An 8,695-nucleotide genomic window follows, 5' to 3' on the forward strand; every position below is an offset into this window, starting at 1 on the left:
TAGTCCAGTAGCATGATTCAGAAACTTTCTTGTTATATTTAGATATTCTTTCCCATTTACTAATTTGGCACCTGATCCCACTTCAATAGGAGCTGGATAAAGCCCTAGGAGATTAAAAATCTGATCTTACACCATTTCAGTCAATGGGAACTTTACTTTTCTGAATGCAGGATCAGGCCCTTTTGAAAGCAGCTATTCAATGTGATACTGTTGCCCTTGTATGGTTCCTGTACCTTTAGAACCCTAGCACTCTAGTCCAGTGAACTATTCAGATCTGGTATAGGCTGCCAGATTGGGACTGAAAAGTGCCTGGATAAATGGGTTTCCTCTGTTTTGTACATTCACCTATTCTACAATTGGTTACCATGTTTATTTTAAACCCAGATTTTATCTGTGCTCAACAGATCTGCCTTTTCTAAAACTGCATTGACTAAGGCATTGTCTGCACTATGGGAGTAAGTCGACCTAAGTTACGCAACTCCAGGTATGTGAATATTGTAGCTGGAGTCGACAGAGCTTAGGTTGACTTACTACAGTGCCTACACCATGCTGTGTTGACAGGAGACACTCTCCTGTTGACTTACCTTATGCTTCTTATTCCAGTCGGGTACTCGAGTCAACGGGAAAGCAGTGCAGTGCTGTCACCACTGAGCTGATGTGTGAGGGAAGCTCCCTCAACCTCCTCATTGAAGCTGTTCCACTGTGTATATATAATTAAAAATCCATTGGAGCCAGGGGTCTCCCACCTCTCAGGGGGTACCCTAACCACCGGTTGTAAAATAATTCTCTCTCTCCAGTCCAATGATTACTTAAATATTTATCCATAGTGCAAAACAGCTTAAAACTGGGATATAGGTGCCTAAGTCTGGGTTGTATGCCCCCAAGTACTTTTGTGGATCTGGGCCTGAGTCTCTTCTTCCTTTAAACTAGGGTTCAATACAATTGAATGTCACAACATATTTAGGCCTGTTTTAGACTATGTTTTGCCAGTGAACCATTGTAAACATAATAGTTTCCTAATGAGTAAGGTGCGCATGATACCCTGTGTACAAAGGAAAGACTGTTAAACTTGCCTATCAATTAGCAGGTGAGGTTTAGACCATTTGAATATTTTAATGAGAAGCTGAACAAAATATCTAACCAAAAGAAGAAAATGGTGGAGAGTGGAGACTAGAAACTTGACAGCATGATCCTGAAATTCCTAAAAGAAAAAGTAGATGAGATTATAACAATTGACTGTCAGAAAGAGATGTGCTACAGTAAACGAGCTGATTTTCAGTGGCACTCACACTGCCCAGGTCCTGGCCACTGGTCCAGGGGGCTCTGCATTTTAATTTAATATGGAGCTCCTTAAACATTTTGAAACCTTATTTACTTTACATACAACAATAGTTTAGTTATATATTATAGACTTATAGAAAGAGACCTTCTAAAAAGGTTAAAATGTATTACTGGCACGTGAAACCATAAATTCGAGTGAATAAATGAAGACTCAGCACACCACTTCTGAAAGGTTGCCGACCCCTGGAGTAAACTGATGGCAAAGTAATTACCAGCAGAAGTAACAACCAGAAGACAGCATGAGAATTATATAAACACATGGAGAACCTATGTTTCTAAGCAGTCAGAAGAAACACTTTTTAATTTTACATTCATTAAATTTTATTATTTTCATGAAAAAAGAAATATTAAAATACGTCTTTGGTGAGAAGAAGAAACGATAAGAGGTAAAAAGTGTTGATAACATGGCCTCACAATAGGTATCAGCAGAGAACCAGTGTGCTCAAACTCAGAAGAAAATCAAGAGAACACACTGCCCAGTGCTAAAATATAATCATTACTCTGGTAAATATTATTAAAGGGCAGAAAGAAAGAATTAGCAGGGCTCTTGTTAAATATTTACAATTTGAACCTTGGAAAGCACTCAGTTGATGATAACTATCAAGCAAGTCCTCAAGAGTGTTCAGAGAGAGACAGATGTCTTTTGGTTTAAAAAAAAAAAAAAAAGTATTGTTAAAGGTGGAAAGACTCAGACAGACAGAACTGAATCTGTCTGGATTCCTGAGGAAATGCAACTGGCAGTATCACATCGCAAGAAAAGTATTATCTGAAAAAACCCTCAAAAGTACAAAATACTTGGTACAAAATCCTAACCGTAAAATTTCTCAAATGAGCATGCTTGCAGAGAGACATTTGTTGAACACCAGAGTGTGCAGCTTGAGATTAGACAACCATAACAATCCAATAATTATCATCTTGTTTTATATACATTATTTTAATCAGTGTTGTCACAGATTGGGGAAGTGCTCCTGGGTAGTAAACTTTTATAAACATCTCTTAACATGTCATTTTTGTATGCATATAGGGGCCCTGTCTTTCAAGGTGCTGAGTATTCTCACTTCCTACTAGGGTCAAAAGGATTGGGAGTGCTCAACATTCAGAGTTAGGCATATACAGCCCAAGCCTGTTCCCATTTAAACCAGTAATGAAAGTGTCATTGACATCAGTGGTGTACTATCAGTTCCACAATAAGGGAATTTGAATAAATCAGCATTTCCGGCTGTTAGTTTGGAAATACCATTGGCTGACTTCTATTCTAGCCTTTTTTTGAGCAGAAAGATTAAAATTTAATATTCAGCCTTCCTTTTCTCTGCGCAAGATTCACAGCCTAATAGCCATTTTGATACTAGTACACAGACATATTTCACACAAAGAGCTAAATCCACGGAGGATGTAAATAATATCATTCAAACAACAGTGATTTACACTAGTTCAGTATCTAGCCCCCAAAATGGTCCCCAGGGGGTGACAGCTCAACAATCAGGTAAACCCAGTATTTACTTATAACAATGTGAAAGCATGCATTAGAAATTTTTGTATTTAGAAATTCTAACCATGCTCAAAATCAACAGAAAAGTAGCTTTTATCCCAACTATATTGTAGTTACATTATTTAAAGTAATGACATCAAAGGTGTCAAGAGAAAGTTCTTACTCAACACTACAGACTTGTAACTAAAACTAATCTTTGAGCAGATAGTGCGGGTAATTTTAATTTAATAGTGTTCACTACTCTACATGTTTGCGTGGTGGCCAAATACTGTTTCAGCATAGGTGCAGGCTTCCTCCAGGCCTGGGGTATACTCAACCCCCCACTCTACCCCAGGTCTTGCCCCCACCTCAACCATTCCCCCAAGTCCCCACCCTCACCCTGTCTATTCCTGCCCCATTCCACCCACTCTCCTAAGGCACTGAGAGGGAGGGGGAGGAGTTGATTGGCGGGGCTGCTAGTAGGGGTAAGTACTGTGGGGGAGGGGAAGCTGGCTACCAGTGGGTGCTAAGCACTCGCTAATTTTTTTCCATGGGTGTTCCAGCTCTGGGGTACCCACGGAGTCTGAGCCTATGTTTCAGCATTGCACCAAGAGATATTATAATACACTGAGTCTTCAAATAAAGAATTCCAGTAAACATGAAAAAAAAACCATGCAATTATTATAAATTATCAACATGGAAATTACCATTATTTATTTTTATCACATTATTACCATTTATTTTTTTTAAATCAGCATTTATCTGATAAATCAAGAAGGCTGTGACCCTATAGTCCTAGCTTCTAAGAGGTTATGGAAGAGTCTCTGTAGTATATTAATACTTCATTGGAAGACTGATAAGTGGATGCAGATCCAAGATATTCCTTTCTAGAGTTTTTTTTAATTTCACAGTATGCACACAGTTCCTGTTACAAATATGGATCAGCAGCAAACACAGCATTAAGGCTATACACAGGTATCTCCAATTGTAGACTTCCAACTGCACATGGCTTTGAGTTTATGTTTTCAAACCAAAATTTGCAGCTCTGCCTGATAAACTTTCTGCATGTCTGTACTATGACTCTAGACCAAATTTACAAGTGATGCATAAGGTGGAACAAGTGAGACCATTTTACATTAACTTAGACTTCCTTACACTCATAATACCTTAGATCAATATACTCTGCCAGTGTTTAAGGGAGGCTAAGTTACATGCTGTGGAATTAGAAAAATATTTAAGAAGGTGAAGTTAAAGAAAAGCATGGTGTGTGGAGGGGAGTGTTATAAATGAATTTATTGGAAACTTTGACCATCCTACCAGACTTATGACCATTAGTTCATGTTCCTGGGGCAGATTCTAAAATGTCAAACCTACAAGTAGATTAAATTAGTTACTGCATAGGTATATATGCAGTCAACTGTTAATTAGAAATGTGTGGCAAATTGCCAGCACTACTATGATGGGTCTCACACTTTCTCTTCTTGGGGGGCGGGGTCAGGGTGCCATTTCTTGCCCCTGAACTGGGATATTAACTGCCCCCCTAGTGTCCTAGAGGAGGGGAGTGGAGAGGGAGGGACCCGAGCCTGCTCTCTACTCTGGGTCCCAGCTCAGGGGCCTGGGATAGCAGTAACCCACTTGAACTAGTGGTTCCTTCCCCTGGGCTACTTCCCTCTCCTGCCCTTCAGCTTGTGAGGGCTTCCTTCCCTCCCTCTGCACAAGCCAGATGTCCCTTTACCTAGGGTCTTGGTCTTCTTAGCCCACCGCAGCACTTCTCCAAACTTTCCTCTGCTTCCCTCCAAACTGCTCTCTGCTCCAACTCTAATCCACTTTGTTTCTACCCCTTCAAACTGTTCTCTGCTCCAGCACCAATCCTCTCTGCTCCAACATCTTCCCCTGTCTGATTGAAGCAAGGGGTTTATATCAGGTGACTGACATCAGGTGCGCTAATTGGCTTCAGGTGCTCTAATTAATCTATAGCAAACTTTCTTCCCTCTACAGGGAATAAGGCTCCCCTCTAACCCTCTCCTGCTGCCCTCTGGCTATGCTGTATCACATATGTTATATTACATATAATCTCTCATATGATGTGCCAAAGGTATACCATAAATACAATTGATCACATCTATCATCATCACATATATGATAGCGTTGATGTGTTAAACACTAACTATACTGGTCTTGGGAAGATAGAAACTGACTCCACAGTACCATATTCACAAACATGAAGGAAGGAAAAGGTACATATTTTCCGTATAATCACTTTCATTTTCAGATGTTCACACCCCCGACTATGCAACTCTTACATTAACATTTTAGAGGCTTTTATAAAGCCATGGGTTGTAGCACTTGAAATCATTGTAACATTTTCCAAACATTTTCTCGCTGTCATCTTATTGTGTTGGCAATTTGCATTAATGATTTTGCATTGTTCCTTTCTGTAGTGCATTTGGATTAGAACTGCACTGATACTGAAATGTTCAGGATTTTAGCTGGGTCGTGCTGAGGAAGAACATGTTTTGTTCTTATTAAGTTGTTACTTTTGGGTTTTTATCCTCTCTCACTGATAGGATTTTTTACATAAATGTCAGCATTTGTATTGGCTTGGGTCTTCTCAATTCATCATAAAACTTAAGGGATGGATGTTGTCCTTGGATTGAGTTTACAAATATTTGAAGATCATTCATAGTAAAAAGCCAACCTGAGATTCTTAATCATTACATGTAATTTTATACATTCATATTGAACTTCCATTTTTGAGATTTTGTCTGGGCTTTGCTCTTCTTTCTAACTTAGTATGTATATAACCTATTGATGTATGTATCTATCCACTCCTTAGCTCAGGGAGACAGTGGCTTAGTTTCTGTCATGACAGTATCTGACTAAGGTTGCACATCTCCCCCTTCTGCTTCCCTTTCTCCTGGGCCCAGGATAAGAAGAAACTGGGGGAAACAGAAACTTAGGGTTATTCTCTGATTAAATATGGGTATGAGGTACAGAAATGATGGACAGGAGGGAGTTGAGTGGTGGCAAACAGAGTGAGGACAATGAAACAGAGGTTATTGAGTAGCCTACTATCAGACGAGGGGTACAAAGGGAAGAATAGTCTTAGGGTCAAGACATAGGACAGGAATTCTAGTTTCAATTCCCAACTCCTTCCTAGGCTTCATTTGTGACACTGGTTAAATCACTTTAATCTCTCTGTGGCTCAGTTCCCCATCTGCAAAATGAGGATTATGTTTCCCTACTTCACACAGGTATGGTGAGGATATTATGCTAGGCACTCAAATGGTGCAATGTTGGATGTTAAATAAATACATAAAGAAAAAGATTTTCCTCAACTCACTTTGAAATTTTTAAAGATACAACAAAAATGGCTTTGCTTACATTAAAGAATGACCTAAAATCATTTTAAGATTGTCTAAGGATAATCATGAGATTATCCGGGAAACAAGCAAATGTTATAAGAGTCCCATTTCCATTACACTTATGTCCAGGAATAAAGTGATTTTTTTTGGCACTTGCTGTCCTAGTCACTGTCTTCTGACCATTAGAGTGAATTATCACACAGTTCCAATACTTTAGGTAAACTTATCTTTATGGCACATTATCAGTGACAAAAAATTGTAACAAGCTGAAAATGACATGAAACCATTCTATTCTGTGCCAAATATGTAATGAGATCGGAAAATGGCAACAAAAATTAATCCATTTTATGACAATCCTAAAATTTTAATCTCATGGAGGGCCCTCCTTTGAGCCATATATAACTATTATTAGAATGCTGTTGAAAGAAGCAGATGGCATTTTTTTTCCAGAATATGAACTGCATGTGGATGAAGTGTAGTGTTATTAATGGTCATAGTAAAATCATTTACAAATAGTTAGAAATCAAGTATTGGAAAATCACATAACCTATTTTGAAGAGAGCTGAATTTAGGAAATAAAAAAAAATCATATTATTGGATATTACGTGGAAACAAATTAAATTAATGCAATATTAAAGTGGCACAGTCAAATCACAGAAAATGCAGAAAGCTAAGGTAAGGGATTTTCAAAGATGCAAAGGGCACCCAATTCTGTCTTTGTGCTTTTGAACATCTCCCCCTAATGTTTTAACACCAAAATTAATATGCCCACAATAGACGTTCTGCACTGGAATATTGTATGGCATCTATTTTTGTATATAAACACTGTACATTAAACTAAAAATTTAATAAAAAAAGTGGCAGAAATTAATATATATGATCAATGTTGGAACACTAACTTTTTGTACTTTTTGACTTTTTTGTGATTGTGTTATTTTAATATAGATGTGGCTCTGAGATGGTACTCACTGAGCTGATGGACGATACTTATTGCTAAAGACAAAGTTCAACCCATTGTTGTTAGGCATACTAAGTAGCAAGAAATCAAGGAATAGAAATCTGTTCACTATGGGCCTGATTTACTCTTACCCTACTGTTTTACCCTACTGTTATTCCATTGACTTCAGCAGAGTTACTCTTGATTTACTTTGGTGTAAATGCAAACAGAATCAGTCTCTGATTTTATTTTGTTTCACAACAAGATTAGAGAACATATACAGAGAATCTAAGATTATCATTTCCAAATGATCTCAATCTTTTCTGTGTTAATTTTCAATGGCATTGAATTCACTTTGTGGTAGATTTTTTTGGTATTACCTGGCCTGATTTCACAATTAATGAAGTCAAGTACTTACCCAGAGCATCTAGGTCTCAGTCTGTCTCCTCCGGCTGATGCTGTCCAGATGAAGCTACTGATGGATGTCTCTTCTTTTCTCTTCTTAACTTTAACAGTTGAAACTCTAAGGCTCTAGGAGACAGCTGGAAATTAATTAACTGGATAAAATTGGAACTTTGCTCCTCCTTTCCCTCTAATTAACTATTTTTCCTAACTCTTACTGATTTAACTAAGACAATCTGCCAGCTAAAACTACTCTTCTTTGGTTTCATTTGTCTCTTCTTAACTTTTCTTTTAATCTACAATTTACTTGCAGCTATGCTCTCAGTGTTTTATATTCTTGTTATCAATCTATCCTGGGCTGCACAAAAGCCTGATCCTTGACAAGAGAAGGAACAAAGAACCTGTACTTGCCTCGGGTCACATGCTAAACATTTGATGGGCTGGAGAGCTCTGTCTTGAGCATCAGCTCATCAGCCTCTCAGGATTCCATAAACTGACAGCTGGGGATCCCAGGTGTCTTTTGTGAGGAAAGAGCAACATGTAGCTCTGCAGAACTGACCAGTTCCAATCCTTGGATATTAGGCGTGAGACTTTTTCCCAAATACCTGCCCATCTGTGTCCCAATTTAATCATGAAATGCCTATTACCACATTTAGCTTTTACTACAATCCAGCAAAGCCATTAAACATGTGCATAACATGAAGCATATGAGTCCCAGAAGCACAAAGATATTTATGTGCCTAAACCCTAGATTTAGGTGCCTAAGCAGCCTGACTTCAGGAGATGGGTTCCTATTCATGGATTGATAAACAGAGCTAGGCACCACCCTTCAGCCTGAACATGGGCGCCTACCTCTGAATAAGATGGATGGGGCTTAACACACACCCTTTTGTTGGCATCTCCCATGGGCTAGCTTAGCCAGCTCTGCACCTACTATGCTGGCTTTTGGATCTCATTTTAGGTGCCCATCTCTGAGTTCCTCTGTGTTTTTAAAGAATTGTAATATCAGCTCAATCTCTGTGTTCCCCTTCAGGGGTAATTCCACTGCTCTCCTCCCCCCACATGCCTCTCCCTGCAGACAAGCTGGGTAAAACTGGATCTCCTAGGCTCCAGCCTTCCCATGGTTCTAAGGTGTTCCTTTTGGAATGGACACTCATCAAGATTATCTTTTACAGGAGGTTG

The 8,695-nt window shown here is 38.8% G+C and overlaps 1 long non-coding RNA gene across 1 annotated transcript; it reads right to left on the bottom strand.

Moving 5' to 3' along the window:
* Positions 1-583: 583 nt before the first annotated feature.
* Positions 584-7,656, bottom strand: LOC123371044. Its single transcript, XR_006579691.1, has 3 exons — positions 7,530-7,656; positions 4,545-4,706; positions 584-700 (listed from the first exon to the last, which is right to left on the bottom strand). It is a non-coding gene; the product is annotated as an uncharacterized LOC123371044 (long non-coding RNA).
* Between the last annotated feature and the right edge of the window lie 1,039 nt (positions 7,657-8,695).

The sequence above is a fragment of the Mauremys mutica genome, chromosome 5, assembly GCF_020497125.1.
Source record: "Mauremys mutica isolate MM-2020 ecotype Southern chromosome 5, ASM2049712v1, whole genome shotgun sequence".
Lineage (NCBI taxonomy): Eukaryota > Metazoa > Chordata > Testudines > Geoemydidae > Mauremys > Mauremys mutica.